Below are 19,432 nucleotides of genomic sequence, written 5' to 3' on the forward strand. Positions count from 1 at the left end.
AGTGCATGGGGTGATTGGTCATTATAATTAAATAATGGCATCAGTAGTGCGGTGCCTGTGTGGACGCTCAGTCCTGTTTTTTCGTGTTATTTTCCGTCTCTTTTGTGTCGCTGTTCGAGTGCATGGGGTGATTGGTCATTATAATTAAATAATGGCATCAGTGGTGCGGTGCCTGTGTGGACGCGCAGTCCTGTTTTTTTTCGCGTTATTTTCCATCTCTTTTGTGTCGCTATTTGTGTACTTGGGATGATTGGATTTCTTCTTCTTCTTTTTTCATTTATTTTTTGTTCGCGCGTTCGTTGGCCGATGAATTTTATTTTTGTTCTCTTTTTATAGTTTTCGATAGAAACGATCCGATTTTTGTTTTTTGAGACAAGCAAGTCGTATTGCTGGATTAAGTCCTTTCCATATCATCGAGGATCGGAAGGCACGTCGACGGATATGTTTTAAGGCTTATGATATAAAATAATTTTAATGAATGAAGCCCTTCCTACATCACCGTTGATCGGAAGGCACGCCGACGGAGAATTTCTGGAGAATCGCGGTCGAATTAATACTATATTTAAATCTCTAGATAGGTATCTTTCCGCAGCCGGCTGCCTAAGATTTTTAAAATTTCAACCGATAAACAAATTGCTCATGGTCGCATCACCTACCACAGTGAATCCTGACCTCATACCCATCTTACTAACCCCTCAAAACTCATGTGATACTTTGTCGGAGACGCAGTCGATTTGGCGGTCCCATCACTCAAGTATCGGCTAACATTCCCATCCACTTCCCCGTGTCTTACCACTGGTCGTGGCCGGCGTCGGTATTGATCAGCACGATAGGGACCTTTGAAAATTGCGAAGGGGTGATGATTGGTTCCTACTTTTCATCTGTGGTCCACGGAGCAATGTTTGGGGGTCCTGGTCAATAACGAAGTAGCAGCTACGGGTAGACACCAATGCTATGCTATGCTATTTTTTAACCCGACTGAAACTTTTTTGGTGCCTTCGGTATGCCCAAAGAAGCCATTTTGCATCATTAGTTTGTCCATAAAATTTTCCATACAAATTTGGCAGCTGTCCATACAAAAATGATGTATGAAAATTCAAAAATCTGTATCTTTTGAAGGAATTTTTTGATCGATTTGGTGTCTTCGGCAAAGTTGTAGGTATGGATACAGACTACACTGAAAAAAATGGTACACTGTAAAAAAAATTTGGTGTTTTTTTTATTTAACTTTTTATTACTAAAACTTGATTTGCAAAAAAACACTATTTTTGATTTTTTTTTTTATTTTTCACACATTCAATATTACGCCCTTTTAAAATGTTAGTCTTGGTTTAAAAATTTTGAAAAGAATGTTTTCGAAAAGATCGGAAAATTTCACAAATGTTTCATTTATTAACATTGAAAATCGGACCATTACTTGCTGAGATATCGACAATAAAAAATGGTGGGTTGTTTGGGTGAGACTTAGAAAACATCAATTTTCCTGTTTTTAAACCTTTGCATTGCAATATCGTATCAACAAAGTCCGAAAAAGCAAAATATAGAGAATTTTCTCACTTTTTCAAAAATACAGCTGTTAAATTTGTATGGAAAATTTTATGGAGAAACTAATGATGCAAAATGGCTTCTTTGGGCATACCGAAGGCACCAAAAAAGTTTCAGTCGGATTAAAAAATACAAAAATTAAAACTGAAGAAAAAAGACCGATTTCGTAGAGAATTGCTCTACAGAAAAAAATCTAAATAATTTTACATCTGGAAAGGGGTACATCTTTTATGTCAGAAAAAAGTGTGTAATTTTACCTATGAAAATGTGTAATTTTACCACATTTCTGTTGTTGTTATGTCGCTTTTTCAGTCTAAATTGAGGTAAAAAGGTAAAATATTCAACCTTTCAAAATAACACCTTCCAAATTTACACATCTTTTTACTGTGTGTATTTAACATTACAATGTAACCCCTTTCAAATTAACACATGTTTTACTGATTGGCAAAACGATGATGTTAAAGATATTTTTTCAGGTTTCTAATAATTGCTCAAAAGCAATGATGCCATGGCAAATATTTTTTAAAGCTTATGTCACCTCTACCTCAATACTGGCTCGAGCATGAAGATGGAAAAAAGGAAGTTTTTTGATACTCAAGTTTCAAAAAATTCAAACTTTACAAGTTTTTAATATTTTTTAGTGAAGTTTCACATCATCATCGCCAAAAAAAACAAGTTCTGAAAAAAATATTATAGCACGAATCTAAGTGCTCACAAGTTCAACTTATTGTGTCGAAAATTAATACTTTTCGAAGTCACACATTGTATCTCCACGAATGCCAAAGACACTATTTTTTGTGGTTATAGTGCCCCAACTAGCTATCTCTAACAGAATTCCTAATTCCAGACCAAACTCACCTAGTCGTCATGGCCTAGTGGTTAGCATTTTTGCTTACCAATCCAAAGGACGGGGGATCGAACCCCGCCTTGAGCGACTTAGTTTTTCGTTCATATGTTATTAATTTCAAATTTCTTTGGCTTTTTTAACTTTAAAGCATGCTTTGATTTTTCGTTCTTTAATTTAATACCTCCCGCTCTCGACGGTCCCTTCCACATCGACAACGAGAGAGTCCACTGTACTGGAAACTGAGGATTTTTGTCTTTATTCTGGTAAATTAACTTGTTTTCTAAGTTTTAATACATTTTTAAGGAGAATCAAATGACAACTAACGAATAATTACGGAGACATGAGTAGACGCGGTCATTTTGTTGTTTTTTAAGTAATATTTTCAAAAAAATATTAGCCGGCTGATGATATTTTGGAAATACATTCAAACATTGTTTCTTAATTGAAGTTAGTTTTATTTAGTATAAAACTAAATCCAAAAATAAATAAAACTTCACCGTGACTGGCACGTGCTTTTCCCACGCGGAAGCAATTTTTTATTCATTCCGTTGATAAAAACAAAAATACTCTACGAACGAATCAATGGGGTAGGGAAAAATGTCACCTCACCAAACAAATCAAAACAAAACAATTTCTCGTCAAGCCAGCCAGCCAGCCGAGCCATTGAACCAGGGAAACCTTGTCATTGGCTGGCCCGCCGATCGAACACCCATATCTGAGCTGGTGCGAATCGTTCACCTACATTCATTGGCCGCTGGTCTCACTCTCATATCGCACTCGAACATTCGCACTCAGGCCGACTTCAGTGAGCTTTTATTACCGCTTCGTGTCACATTCCGCTGGTAAATTTGGGCACAGTTAAAAACGTTAAATTGAAAAAAAAATACTGGTGGCAAAAAATAATCAAAAATTCAACATAATTTGTTATTTAATTATAATAAAACATAGAAAAAAATAATATTTTTACTGTATTTATGTGCTATCATCGCATCAAGCGCAACCACTTCAATGTGTGAGTGTGACCTCACCAGCGGCGCGCACCGGTTCACGTCCACGCTCGTCCGATCGCGCTTTGCATTCGTCGTGCGGCGGAAGATCGCGAACGCGCCACGCGAGCCCGACCGCATCACAATTAGTCACTTCAACTTCACTGCCTGGCAGTGAGAAGAAGCGGTGCGGCTCTCCAGCACAACTCACACGGCTCGCGCGCGCGCTTTGCTTTCTGTTGTTCTCTTTATGCTGGTTGACTGTATTTACATGCGTGATTGGAGTTGGCGCGCGGTTTAGCACCCGATGACGTTTCGATTGATTGGATTTTAATTTGTTGTTGTATTGAGATATTTAATTTATTATTATTTCCTAATTGTTTTTATTAACATTTTAACAAATTTCTAAGCAAAGGTAGACTCAGTACTATTTATCCTTTCAATTTTAATAATTCAAGTGAAACCAAAGTTCCGGTCAGAATTTGCGTTCTTCACATCAAATTCTGCCCTCGTAAATAAAATCTCACAGCCTCATGTCATTGCATTAGCACAATTATTTCTGACGCTGTGCACTGTGTGCCCAATGAGTTATCAGTTTCTCTCAAATTTGCTAAAAACGCCACTAATACCGTTCAAACAAAATCACGAAAATTACGTAGCAAAACGGAGCAACAATAAACAAATAACCACCACCATCGGCAGCAGGAGCAAAAAATAAGTCAAGCAACACACGCTTCGAGATACTTTTATCAAATGACGCCGATTAGAAGGCACTCTGTTAAAAGTTATGTTCTGAAAATTATTCTAGTACAGGGACCACCCATAAACCACGTGGGAGAGTTGGTACTGCCATTGTCCACGATCGATACTAAAAAGTTTTTTGGACAATTGTCCACCAAGTGGGGGTTAACAGATTCTCAAAAAGTGTCCCCGTGGTTTATGGATGGTCCCAAATTCAAAAAACTTTTTTAATTTGAGACTTCAACTTTTTTGCCTTCCTCTTCACTGAGGTAAGGCAATAATCCTGCTCTTGGAATGAACTTATTTGTCTTTTTTAACAGAAAACAAATGATTTACAAAAAAATATTGAACTTGCTTAACCGACACAAATATTTTCTTCAAAAGTTAATCTCATTGAAGCAATTTGCTTAAATTCAAGTCAAAATAGTTAATTTCGTCATAATTTTAATCAAATTTTTTTGAAAATGATTTTTTAAACATTCAAATTTTTACTGAAGTAGAAAACTATTATGAACTTTAATTTTTTTTATGGGCTAAGCCTTAAACTTATTTTGCACAATGAAATCATCCAGCTTGGGATTCGAACTCATGATATTCAAAAAAAGAATCTAAGTGACTACCATTGTTGGAAAATTCTTTCGAAACGGTTTTCTGTTAGTCGTTGTGTCATATTTTTTAAGATTTGACAAATTGAAATTCCAATACAATTGAGAAAAATATCGAAATTTTCTGTAACGTTCGTCAAATTTTGGAAAAAAAATATCATTTAGTGCTAACGAAATCATGAAAATTTGCACAAATATTCACAAAATTTTATAATTTTTCAATGGTTTATAACTCAACTTGGGTAATTCTCTATCAACCCGAAATCGAGAAAAGTTGCCCCGACCCTTCTTCGATTTGCGTAAAACTTTGTCCAAAGGGGTCCATTTTTTTGATATCTCGTGATGGAGAGGCGGCACGGCCCCTTTCATTTTTTGAGCATGCAAAAAGAGGTGTATTTCAATAATTTGCAGCCTAAAACGGTGATGAGATAGAAATTTGGTGTGAAAAGGACTTTTATGTGAAATTAGACGCCCTATTTTATGGCGTACTCAAAATTCCGACAAAAACGTATTTTTCATCGAAAAAAACACTAAAAAAGTGTTAAAAACTCTGTCATTTTCCGTTACTCGATTGTAAAATTTTTTAGAACATGTCATTTTAAGGGAAATTTAATGTTATTTACAAATCTACACACTCAAATTCCATTTTTGACTTCGGCAGAAATTTCTGCCGAAATTTCGGTAGAATTATAAAATATGTCGAATTTGTCAGCTATTTCAACCGATACTTCGGCAAAATGAAAACAAATGTCGAAGTTCGTCACATTATTTTGACAAACATCTCGGCGTAAACAAAACCTGCCGAGCTCGGCAAAATCCAGCTGTCAAACGCGTGAAAGTGCCGAACTTTTCGGATAAATCTTTGGGTAGCCATATTTGTTTAAGTTTTTTTTGTGAGCACTTGTACTGTAACAGGTTCCGTGGAAATTCCAGATTCTGGAAAATGCCTAACTGGACGCAAGCCGATTTTGATACACGGAAGGAAGCGGACGAAAGGATTAATAATAAGCTCGGTGAGTAATTAGAATATGAAATGAGTGTTTTTGTTTGCAGTTTTTGTATTCAATTTAGTATAAATTTAATATATCTTTTCAGTGCAAAGAGGAGATTACTGCATGTGATATCCACAGCTATTTGTGGCGGCTAAGGATTTGCGGAAGGAGACTGCTGTCTTGTTTGGATTGAGCGGCTGATCCCGGATGGCGAAATTTGCGAAAATTGTATTCTGTTGATGCATTGCTCCTCTCCCGGGCAGAAAGTTGCATCTTGGAAAAATCTACTCATGTTCGTAAAAACACGAACAAGTCAAGTTCACCCCAGGGTATGGTTAAGAGATAACCGAACATGGCCACGAACATAAATTGTTCGAGGCGTATCTGCGAAAAATCTTGTTGAGTTTATTTGACCAACAATGCCACATCAAGTTGAGTTTATAGTAGCAAACAACCGAAATCTTCCAAAAATCATATCAAGTTCATAAAGTAGATTTTGATCCCAAAAATAATTTAATTGGTTTTTAATGCACCCCGCCACAATTCAGACCCCCCCCCCCCCTTCTTCCTCTTTACAAATATGAGTAATATTGCAGGAATATACGCACTCACATCAAAACAAGATTTTTCAAAGTTGAAAAATTATTTTACTTTAAAAACTCATTAAAAAATTGTGGAGAAAGCGTTGAATTGCCAAAATGTCACAATAATTTTCCAAATCACGAAAAATCCAAAGTCTCTATATTCCATTTTTTTTTATTAAAAATAAAAGTTTATGAAAATATTCCTAAAATTGCATAAGTCCGAAAATCCATAGTAAAATTTCAAAAAGCCTATCAAAATAATTTTTCAAAATGTTGAAAAATATTCAACTGGCTGAGAGCAAAAATTTCGAAAAGTCCTGAAAATCTAATAAATTCTACCAAAAATCTTGTCGTGATACGGATCCCGTAAATTTTCTAAGTACCGGAACGATTTTTGTAGGGGGTATATCAATAATTATTAAAAACCGACATTCGAATTTCAAAATTTCAATGAAGACGTTTTGTTAGGGACATTATTTTAGGAACAAACTGATGTTTTTGTAAAAATCGGACAAAAATTTCCTGTAATTTCGTCGATTTTTCCGAAATTTTGGTTCAAAGCAAAAATAAACATCAAAATAATTTATCATGTTTCCAAACTCCCGAAAATTTTCTAAGTCCCAAAAAAATGCTTTTTCTGTAAAAGTAAAGAATTGAAAAATAAACGCAAAAATTTCAAAGTCCAGCATAAATAAAATCAAACTTTAAAATATCAGCTCATGAAAATTATTCTAAGTGTCGGAAATTGAAAATTATGTCAGTGACTGCTAATTTTTCTAAGTCCAGCATAAATTTGAAATAAAGTCAAAATAATCATTTCATGATGTTCGGGTAGATTTTTGGAAAAAATAAAATTTTCGAAATTTTTGCTAAGTCCAAAAAAACTACCACTAACACCTCAATATCAACTGTAGATAATGCAGTATGATCATGGAATATACTTTCCATGATACGCAGTCGGTTTCAAAAGTCGTCATAACTCGAGGAGTTTACAGCAAGATGCGAATAAACAAACCAAGATAGTTCGAAGTTATATCCACCAACTCACTTTTCGCCCGGGCTGCTGCCAAGCACAACTTTATTAAAACCTTTCGTCAGCTCACGTAAATAACCGCTAGTGAACTGCACAACCTTGTATTGAACGTGATAACGAGGACAAAAAATAAAAATGTAAAAAGGATCCGTTATTGCATCTTCTTTTTTCGAAAGAATTTAATTTAAATTACGAAAATTTCGGTTGTTTTTGTTTTAAAATTACCGAGATTTTTAGTTAAATTAATGTTTACGTTTGCCGAGATCTTCGGCAGAAAAACCGACGCTGTCAAAATTCGGTTTGCCGAGACTTCGGCAGAATAATTTTCTGCCGAACTCTCTGCCGAGCGCTCAGTTGTTCTGATTTCGACAGAATTCTGCCGAAGTTCGGCATAAAAATCTGAGCGTGTACATATACCATAATTTTTCATTTTAAATTTCATGTTTTTTCTAACTTTGCAGGGTTATTTTTTAGAGTGTAAAAATGTTTTACAAAGTTGTAGAGGAGACAATTACAAAAAAGATAAATAAACATAAGGGGTTTGCTAATTAACATCACGAGTTATCGCGATTTTACGAAAAAAAGTTTAAAAATGACAAATTTAAAGTTTGCAGGCAATTTAGCAATCAGAGCTTTTAATCCCCTATTTTTTGTACAGAAACATGATTTTTTTTGCAGTTGTGTTGATGGAAAGTGAGCAAGCAGGATTTTCTTAAAAGTTTTGACAAATAATTTGTTAAAATAGTGAAATTTTCCAGAGTTTTGATTTTCCCGGAACTATTTTACTAATAATTTTGAAAATCTTGGGAACACTTAAGATCGCAGGAAACTTGAAAAAATATATTGAAAACTTTAGAAATGGAAAGTGGCAAGTTCAATTTTTTCAATGTTGAAGTTGAATGTTTCAAAAAACTCTTAAAGTATAATAACAAATTTAATGTTGACAAAAACTTGCTGAATATACATATATAACAAGGAAATTTTTGACAGCATAATCATTCAAATTTAAAATTAAAAAAAAATCAATGATAATCTTTTTTCACCAATCATCAATCAAAATCTTCATTCATTAAAAATACTTGTCAGAGCCGTAACGTGCTAAAATTGATTGCAAATGCAGAAAAATGCATTTTAATATATTATAGTTGTTTGCACTTATTCACGCTTTGAGTTTAAAAAAAAAAGTTTTTTTTGGCTCAATTATGAAGGGGGTGCAGATAATTTCAATAGAATTTTGAGATCATTGAAAAAATTGAAGGTTCAGGTAAAATTTTATAGCATTTCTACAAATATAAATATAAAAAAAACGAACCAAAAGAATTAAATGTTTTACAAAACAGGATGTAAGTACTTAGCACCCCCAATCTATGCTTATGAAAAAAGTTTACATAATTTTTTATGTACATGATATCAAGACAATAATCAATTCCCTAAAATCTAGCAGATTAGTCTACTTAAATATAATAAAAATGTTAAGGAAGTCACAATGTTCTGCACAAAACCAATAAACAAAACTCCCAAGTGCATTTTGTTAGATTATTTTCAATTGTATCACGTGAAATAGAATAAATTTGAAAAAAAATATGATTCGGGAGAATCTAACCAAAATAAGAAAAAATCTGAAGATTCGAGAAAACCTGGTTTTGGAAAAATAATCTGGAAATTTTGTATCGGGAAAAATGACCAAAACCTTAACCTGTCAAACAAACGATAATTTCTGTTCTTGTTAAGAAAATACACCCAAAATTGGGCAGCGCTAGTCCGAGAGAATAATGACCTCGAGACGAGAGAATAGTGCTACCATTTACGGACACAGAGAACACAGCTCGAGATGGGCGATAGAATTATTCTCTCGAGGTTCATTTGCAAAAAAAAAAAAAAAAATTAACCGTCAAAAAAAAAACAAAAAGTGTCGACTACGGGAATCAAACCATAGACCTTTGACATACCATGCGAATGAACTCATTTTTTATGGTGGTGTGAGTTGGTAGAATTATTCTCTTGATTTTGGCGCTGAGCCCTCAATTAATTTTGGGGGAACGATTCCCTTGACTCGGAATTTTGGGTGTACATAAAATTCAATTTCAAAAGCCGAACAGAAATGTAACCAAATTTGTATGTTCTAATAGGATGATTGACTAAGCATCTCTCAGTTGTTTTTTTATTTGCCTGATTGATATGTTTAATTTATAAGCAAAATAATCTTATGAATGCACTGAAAATTTAATTGTCAATAAAACATAAAAAGGTTCATTCCATATAAAATTTCAAATGAACATGTTTTGTAATTGATATGATATGTAATTTCATTCGCCCCATCTCTTCAAGCAGAGATACCTTTAGAACTCAAAGATTCTCAATCGAATCTCCGTCAAACACCACAAATCGCGATATCGCGCTTCTCCAGCAGCAGCAGCAGCAGTAGTCAATTTGCTTGTACCGTCCATCCGATCCGTTCCGTCTCTATATCTACACCTCGTCGGTCGCCGTTGGCGCTCAGTTCGCAACTGGACGATCTTCGGATAACATCGTATAACACAAAACACTGCGTCGGAATTAAAAAACTGGGTGGTTCGAGCTTGTGGCGGTGACTTACTATCCCGGGGCGGAACTCTACTTAAGTGCAACGTCTCAAGTGAACTTGTGACAACTAAGTAACACAAAGAAAAAGACTGTGAGCTGAACAGCAATAAAAACTAAAAAGTGAAGAAGAAAGCACGACGTTGTTCTTTGAAGCATCTGTTGGATAGTCGCGTAAGTGGAACTACTACAACTTCCTTCCTTTTGGAAAACGTCTTTTGAAGCCCAATTTCGACTGTTGCCGCATAAACAGACTGTCTTTAGTGTTGTTCTGCTGGGATAAGTTGGTGATTAACGTGAGAGTTCTTCAGCGGATGCTGTAAGAGGCACTTGAGGGGGTTACGCACTCTTGAACCAATTAACGGCTGTCAAGTCAAGTCAAGATGTCTAGGAAGACATGCCGAGACAAATTGGGTGTGGTCGAAGGTTTCGTCTTGACTCATCTTGTTACACCACCACGTGGATTGAGAATTGAGAGTTGAGAATCATGACTTGGAATGGAATTAATCTGCATTATTCAACGACTGGTCGGCACGGCACGGAACTAGTTGTTTACATTGCGAAAAAAGTTCCCACGGGTGTCAACGTGCCGGTCTCCCATTATCGTTATTACCGGTTGGGCGGTTTTAATCGATATGCCGACGCGTGCGACAGGCTGGAATTGCTGTTGGCCGATGGGTGGGTCAAGAGGGGTTTGGTGGATCGGACATTGGTTAGAGTGGAGGGACATAAACTTAAAAAAACATATTTGCAATGGCCTGATTGTGAAATCGAATGTGAACTGTTTAGAATTCAGTGTACAACTTTCATTTATAAATTTTTTAAACAAATGTAGTAAAAAATCTGCATTTGTTTTTAAAAATCTAAAAATCTTCTTATTTATTTTTATTGTTGTTCATTGTTGTGACTAGATTATACACGTAAAAGCTAAATAATTTTTTTTTATTATTTTCTCAATGAAGATAAGTGCAAGTCGGAAAATGGAACGCATTTTTGGATTCTTTGGACAATTTTCCTCAAGGAAAAAGTAAAAACGTAGTCTTTAAATTATAAACATCATGTGTTATTGAAAAATAATTTCAAGATTTCTTCCAATATATGTTTATTTTTATCTTAACAAATATTTTATAAAATGATCGATAATTTTGTAAACAACCTAAGCTTGGCAATTTTGGAAAAAGAAGACAACAACTGCCTTCGTTGCTGTGCACCATTTAAGTCTAATGATAATCAGTCAGGTGGGTAATTTTCCGCCAACTCACACAGCAGTTGCCCCGACCCCTCTTCGATTTGCGTGAAACTTTGTCCTAAGGGGTAACTTTTGTCCCTGATCACGAATCCGAGGTCCGTTTTTTGATATCTCGTGACGGAGGGGCCCTTCATTTTTTAACATGCATAAAAAAGAGGTGTTTTTCAATAATTTGCAGCATGAAACGGTGATGAGATAGAAATTTGGTAACAAAGGGACTTTTTTGTAAAATTAGACGCCCGATTTAATGGCGTACTCAGAACATGTCATTTTAAGGGAAATTTGTTGTACTTTTCGAATCAACATTGACAAGGGTCATTTTTTCATTTAGAACAAAATTTGTCATTTTAAAATTTCGTGTTTTTTCTAACTTTGCAGGGTTTTTTTTAGAGTGTAACAATGTTCTAAAGAGTTGTTGAACAGAAAAAAAAACGAAACTATTGGCACTACGCCCCCCGGGGCATGGCCTTCCTCTAACGTGGGATTTCTGCTCCAGCGCCTCTGACGAGACAGGAGAAACCGGGACCGACGTTTTACTTCACCATCCGATAGAAGCTCAGTGGATAAGGCGGGAATCGAACCCGCGTCTCATAGCATCATCGGGATCGGCTACAACTGCTCTACAACTTTGTAGAACATTGTTACACTCTAAAAAATAACCCTGCAAAGTTAGAAAAAAACAAGAAATTTTAAAATGAAAATTTTGTTCTAAATGAAAAAATGACCCTTCTGGGATTAGTGCGCTGACCATGGGGACGCGCTGTCTTGTTTTTGCATGCTCATTTTCATTTTTTTTTGTGCCGCTGTTTGTGTGCTTGGGTGCTTGGTTATTATATGAGCAATTCTCTACGAAATCGGTCTTTTTTCTTAAATTTTAATTTTTGTATTTTTTAATCCGACTGAAACTTTTTTGGTGCCTTCGGTATGCCCAAAGAAGCCATTTTGCATCATTAGTTTGTCCATATAATTTTCCATACAAATTTGGCAGCTGGCCATACAAAAATAAAGCATGAAAATTCAAAAATCTGTATCTTTTGAAGGAATTTTTTGATTGACTTGGTGTCTTCGGCAAAGTTGTAGGTATGGATACTACACTGAAAAAAATGATGCAAGCAAAAAAAAATTTTGGTGATTTTTTATTTAACTTTTTGTCACTAAAACTTGATTTGCAAAAAACACTATTTTTTATTTATTTTTTAGTTTTTGATATGTTTTAGAGGACATTAAATGCCAACTTTTCAGAAATTTCCAGGTTGTGCAAAAAATCTTTGAGCGAGTTATGTATTTTTGAATCAATACTGATTTTTTCGAAAAATTTAAAAATTGGTCGCAAAAATTTTTCAACTTCATTTTTCGATGTAAAATCAAATTTGCAATCAAAAAGTACTTTAGTGAAATTTTGATAAAGTGCACCGTTTTCAAGTTAAATCCATTTTTAGGTGACTTTTTTGAAAATAGTCGCAGTTTTTCATTTTTTAAATTAGTGCACATGTTTGCCCACTTTTGAAAAGCTGAGACAATTCTCTATATTTTGCATTTTTTGAACTTTGTTGATACGACCCTTGGTTGCTGAGATATTGCCATGCATTGATTACCCGCTATTATCTTTTGTCCTCTTAAACATATCAAAAAATAAAAAAAAAAAAAAAATAGTGTTTTTTGCAAATCAAGTTTTAGTGACAAAAAGTTAAATAAAAAATCACCAAAAATTTTTTTCCGTGCATCACTTTTTTTCAGTGTAGTCCACATCCATACCTACAACTTTGCCGAAGACACCAAATCGATCAAAACATTCCTTTAAAAGATACACATTTTTGAATTTTCATACATCATGTTTGTATAGCCAGCTGCCAAATTTGTATGGAAAATTATATGGACAAACTAATGACGCAAAATGGCTTCTTTAGGCATATCGAAGGCATTAAAAGCGAGTTTTTCACCAATGTGTAACAGGTCGTATCATGTGCTCCGATTTGGATGAAACTTTCAGCGTTTGTTTGTCTATACATGAGATGAACTCATGCCAAATATGAGCCCTCTACGACAAAGGGAAGTGGGGTAAAACGGGCTTTGAAGTTTGAAGTCGAAAAAACATTAAAAATCTTAAAATTGCTCGCATTTCCGTAAAACTTCTTCAATTCCAACTCTCTCAGATGCATTCGAAAGGTCATTTGAAGCACTTCAAAACGTGCCATGGACATCCAGGATTGGTTTAGTTTTTTCTCATAGCTTTTGCAAATAACTGTTAAAAAAGGATTCTCGGACTTCTTACGAACGTGAAATTGTCCGAGGATTCCGAATATGACAAAATTGAGACCAAAAAGTGCCGCTATGACGGCATACAGGGCAACAACTAACGTTGTAAAATGTTTGTTATAGAAACATCGAAAAACTATGAGAAAAATTGCGATTGGTCAAAAAGTTATTTCCGTAGGCTTATAGTCCACTTCCCTTTGTCGTAGAGGGCTTATATTTGGCATGACTTCATCTCATGCATAGACAAACAAACACTGAAAGTTTCATCCAAATCGGAGCACCTCGATACGACCTCTAGAACAAACCGAGCAATATTTACAAATACTGCCTCTTAACAAAGTTTCAGTCGGATTAAAAAATACAAAAAAAAAAACGAATGACCGAAATCTGAGATAATTGCTCATATATAGGTGAAGGAATTTTATTAAATGATCATTTTATTGCATTATTACATTTAATTGATTATATAATCACACTTTATTTTACACTTAACACATTATACAAAACACATATGAAACTGTAAAAAGGAGCGTTTGGTACGGTATGTCCACGCATCCTTCCTCACCTGTAGATTCTGTGAAATGTGATCCGTTCTCAGAATCCTCTCTGCGGTAAACACAACGTAGTAGGGCTGGCCGCTTTAATTTTTGCAATACATTTTTGTGTGTTCTCGGATGTATTGCAATTATTAATAATGACAAGAAAAGTGCTTGTGGCGTAATCTAATCACAAGACTTTCCAGCATGCTTTTATTGGACTGGCTGCGTTTGTGTTAGATTAGATTAGATCAGATTAAATGAAAAAAATGACCCTTCTGGGTCAATGTAGATTCAAAAACAACATTAAATTTCCCTTAAAATGACATGTTTCAAAATTGTTTACAGTCGAGTAACGGAAAATGGGAGAATTTTTAAATATTTTTTAGTGTTTTTTTCGATGAAAAATACGTTTTTTTCAGAATTCTTAGTACGCCATTAAATGGGCGTCTGATTTTACATAAAAGTCCCTCTGACACAAAATTTCTATCTCATCACCGTTTCTGGCTGCAAATTATAGAAAAACAGCTCTTTTTTCGCATGCTAAAAATTGAAGGGGTCGTACCACCCCTCCGTCAGAAGATATAAAAAAACGGACCTCGGATTCGTGATCAGGGACAAAAGTTACCCCTTGGGACAAAGTTTCACGAAAATCGAAGAGGGGTCTGGGCAGAGGCGCCGACTAGTCCATAATGTTGGGGGGGCTCGGTTTTTTCCGAAATCGTTAGGTGAGAGTGGCGATTTGATGTTTAAGTTTATTGTATATCACGAATTTTACCAATTTGAATATTACGATGTGATAAGAGTTTTTTAAATCCGGAATCCATTATTTTTTCTTGAAAAAGATAATTTATTAAAACGTGATTGAGAATGTTTATTGGGGGAATTTTTTATATGTTTGGAAGGCGAATTCCTTCTAATTGGCATATTCTCACTTATTTTTCAGAAGTAACAGTCAATAATAAAAATGATCAGGTATTTAAAATTCAACAACACAAATATTCTAAAGATGAAAACAAAAGTAAAAAGCAAAAAATTAGAACTTTAGAAATTGGAAAATACACATTAAAAAAACATTTTTTTTTCAAATCTGCAATTTAGAAAAAAATAACAGAAAAAAAATAAATATTCCAAAATTTTAATTTTTTTAAAAAACTCCTAGGGTTGAAAAAAAATCATGGCTTAAAAATGTTAAGAAATCAAAAGTTGAAATTCAGAAATTTAAAAAATCAGAAATTTGGAAATTACAATCAATGTTCAAAAAAATCGAAAATTTAACATCAATTTATTTGTTAAGAATTTAAGAATTTAAGAATTTAAGAATTTAAGAATTTAAGAATTTAAGAATTTAAGAATTTAAGAATTTAAGAATTTAAGAATTTAAGAATTTAAGAATTTAAGAATTTAAGAATTTAAGAATTTAAGAATTTAAGAATTTAAGAATTTAAGAATTTAAGAATTTAAGAATTTAAGAATTTAAGAATTTAAGAATTTAAGAATTTAAGAATTTAAGAATTTAAGAATTTAAGAATTTAAGAATTTAAGAATTTAAGAATTTAAGAATTTAAGAATTTAAGAATTTAAGAATTTAAGAATTTAAGAATTTAAGAATTTAAGAATTTAAGAATTTAAGAATTTAAGAATTTAAGAATTTAAGAATTTAAGAATTTAAGAATTTAAGAATTTAAGAATTTAAGAATTTAAGAATTTAAGAATTTAAGAATTTAAGAATTTAAGAATTTAAGAATTTAAGAATTTAAGAATTTAAGAATTTAAGAATTTAAGAATTTAAGAATTTAAGAATTTAAGAATTTAAGAATTTAAGAATTTAAGAATTTAAGAATTTAAGAATTTAAGAATTTAAGAATTTAAGAATTTAAGAATTTAAGAATTTAAGAATTTAAGAATTTAAGAATTTAAGAATTTAAGAATTTAAGAATTTAAGAATTTAAGAATTTAAGAATTTAAGAATTTAAGAATTTAAGAATTTAAGAATTTAAGAATTTAAGAATTTAAGAATTTAAGAATTTAAGAATTTAAGAATTTAAGAATTTAAGAATTTAAGAATTTAAGAATTTAAGAATTTAAGAATTTAAGAATTTAAGAATTTAAGAATTTAAGAATTTAAGAATTTAAGAATTTAAGAATTTAAGAATTTAAGAATTTAAGAATTTAAGAATTTAAGAATTTAAGAATTTAAGAATTTAAGAATTTAAGAATTTAAGAATTTAAGAATTTAAGAATTTAAGAATTTAAGAATTTAAGAATTTAAGAATTTAAGAATTTAAGAATTTAAGAATTTAAGAATTTAAGAATTTAAGAATTTAAGAATTTAAGAATTTAAGAATTTAAGAATTTAAGAATTTAAGAATTTAAGAATTTAAGAATTTAAGAATTTAAGAATTTAAGAATTTAAGAATTTAAGAATTTAAGAATTTAAGAATTTAAGAATTTAAGAATTTAAGAATTTAAGAATTTAAGAATTTAAGAATTTAAGAATTTAAGAATTTAAGAATTTAAGAATTTAAGAATTTAAGAATTTAAGAATTTAAGAATTTAAGAATTTAAGAATTTAAGAATTTAAGAATTTAAGAATTTAAGAATTTAAGAATTTAAGAATTTAAGAATTTAAGAATTTAAGAATTTAAGAATTTAAGAATTTAAGAATTTAAGAATTTAAGAATTTAAGAATTTAAGAATTTAAGAATTTAAGAATTTAAGAATTTAAGAATTTAAGAATTTAAGAATTTAAGAATTTAAGAATTTAAGAATTTAAGAATTTAAGAATTTAAGAATTTAAGAATTTAAGAATTTAAGAATTTAAGAATTTAAGAATTTAAGAATTTAAGAATTTAAGAATTTAAGAATTTAAGAATTTAAGAATTTAAGAATTTAAGAATTTAAGAATTTAAGAATTTAAGAATTTAAGAATTTAAGAATTTAAGAATTTAAGAATTTAAGAATTTAAGAATTTAAGAATTTAAGAATTTAAGAATTTAAGAATTTAAGAATTTAAGAATTTAAGAATTTAAGAATTTAAGAATTTAAGAATTTAAGAATTTAAGAATTTAAGAATTTAAGAATTTAAGAATTTAAGAATTTAAGAATTTAAGAATTTAAGAATTTAAGAATTTAAGAATTTAAGAATTTAAGAATTTAAGAATTTAAGAATTTAAGAATTTAAGAATTTAAGAATTTAAGAATTTAAGAATTTAAGAATTTAAGAATTTAAGAATTTAAGAATTTAAGAATTTAAGAATTTAAGAATTTAAGAATTTAAGAATTTAAGAATTTAAGAATTTAAGAATTTAAGAATTTAAGAATTTAAGAATTTAAGAATTTAAGAATTTAAGAATTTAAGAATTTAAGAATTTAAGAATTTAAGAATTTAAGAAGTTAAGAATTTAAGAATTTAAGAATTTAAGAATTTAAGAATTTAAGAATTTAAGAATTTAAGAATTTAAGAATTTAAAATTCTTAAATTCTTAAATTCTTAAATTCTTAAATTCTTAAATTCTTAAATTCTTAAATTCTTAAATTCTTAAAGTCTTAAATTCTTAAATTCTTAAATTCTTAAATTCTTAAATTCTTAAATTCTTAAATTCTTAAATTCTTAAATTCTTAAATTCTTAAATTCTTAAATTCTTAAATTCTTAAATTCTTAAATTCTTAAATTCTTAAATTCTTAAATTCTTAAATTCTTAAATTCTTAAATTCTTAAATTCTTAAATTCTTAAATTCTTAAATTCTTAAATTCTTAAATTCTTAAATTCTTAAATTCTTAAATTCTTAAATTCTTAAATTCTTAAATTCTTAAATTCTTAAATTCTTAAATTCTTAAATTCTTAAATTCTTAAATTCTTAAATTCTTAAATTCTTAATTTCTTAAATTCTTAAATTCTTAAATTCTTAAATTCTTAAATTCTTAAATTCTTAAATTCTTAAATTCTTAAATTCTTAAATTCTTAAATTCTTAAATTCTTAAATTCTTAAATTCTTAAATTCTTAAATTCTTAAATTCTTAAATTCTTAAATTCTTAAATTCTTAAATTCTTAAATTCTTAAATTCTTAAATTCTTAAATTCTTAAATTCTTAAATTCTTAAATTCTTAAATTCTTAAATTCTTAAATTCTTAAATTCTTAAATTCTTAAATTCTTAAATTCTTAAATTCTTAAATTCTTAAATTCTTAAATTCTTAAATTCTTAAATTCTTAAATTCTTAAATTCTTAAATTCTTAAATTCTTAATTTCTTAAATTCTTTAATTCTTAAATTCTTAAATTCTTAAATTCTTAAATTCTTAAATTCTTAAATTCTTAAATTCTTAAATTCTTAAATTCTTAAATTCTTAAATTCTTAAATTCTTAAATTCTTAAATTCTTAATATCTTAAATTCTTAAATTCTTAAATTCTTAAATTCTTAAATTCTTAAATTCTGAAATTCTTAAATCTCTAATTTCTTAAATTCTTAAATTCTTAAATTCTTAAATTCTTTAAATTCTTAAATTCTTAAATTCTTAAAATTCTTAAATTCTTAAATTCTTAAATTCTTAAATTCTTAAATTCTTAAATTCTTAAATTCTTAAATTCTTAAATTCTTAAATTCTTAAATTCTTAAATTCTTAAATTCTTAAATTCTTAAATTCTTAAATTCTTAATTTCTTAAATTCTTAAATTCTTAAATTCTTAAATTCTTAAATTCTTAAATTCTTAAATTCTTAAATTCTTAAATTCTTAAATTCTTAAATTCTTAAATTCTTAAATTCTGAAATTCTTAAATTCTTAAATTCTTAAATTCTTAAATTCTTAAATTCTTAAATTCTTAAATTCTTAAATTCTTAAATTCTTAAATTCTTAAATTCTTAAATTCTTAAATTCTTAAATTCTTAAATTCTTAAATTCTTAAATTCTTAAATTCTTAAATTCTTAAATTCTTAAATTCTTAAATTCTTAAATTCTTAAATTCTTAAATTCTTAAATTCTTAAATTCTTAAATTCTTAAATTCTTAAATTCTTAAATTCTTAAATTCTTAAATTCTTAAATTCTTAAATTCTTAAATTCTTAAATTCTTAAATTCTTAAATTCTTAAATTCTTAAATTCTTAAATTCTTAAATTCTTAAATTCTTAAATTCTTAAATTCTTAAATTCTTAAATTCTTAAATTCTTAAATTCTTAAATTCTTAAATTCTTAAATTCTTAAATTCTTAAATTCTTAAATTCTTAAATTTCTGAAATTCTTAAATTCTTAAATTCTTAAATTCTTAAATTCTTAAATTCTTAAATTCTTAAATTCTTAAATTCTTAAATTCTTAAATTCTTAAATTCTTAAATTCTTAAATTCTTAAATTCTTAAATTCTTATTAATTCTTAATATTCTTAAATTCTTAAATTGCTTTAAATTCTTAAATTCTTAAATTCTTCAAATTCTTATACTTCCTTAAATCTCTTAAATTCTTAAATTCTTAAATTCTTAAA

The 19,432-nt window shown here is 29.8% G+C and overlaps 1 protein-coding gene across 1 annotated transcript in view; it reads left to right on the forward strand.

The window, feature by feature from the left end:
• The first annotated feature begins 9,833 nt into the window (after positions 1–9,833).
• LOC120423628 (protein yellow-like) overlaps positions 9,834–19,432 on the forward strand; it is a 564,570-nt gene continuing 554,971 nt past the window's right edge. The window contains exon 1 of the mRNA XM_052707786.1: positions 9,834–10,087. The gene's annotated coding sequence lies outside the window, so the exon portion shown is untranslated. The remainder of the gene's footprint in view (positions 10,088–19,432) is intronic.

This window comes from Culex pipiens, chromosome 2, assembly GCF_016801865.2.
Source record: "Culex pipiens pallens isolate TS chromosome 2, TS_CPP_V2, whole genome shotgun sequence".
Classification (NCBI taxonomy): domain Eukaryota; kingdom Metazoa; phylum Arthropoda; class Insecta; order Diptera; family Culicidae; genus Culex; species Culex pipiens.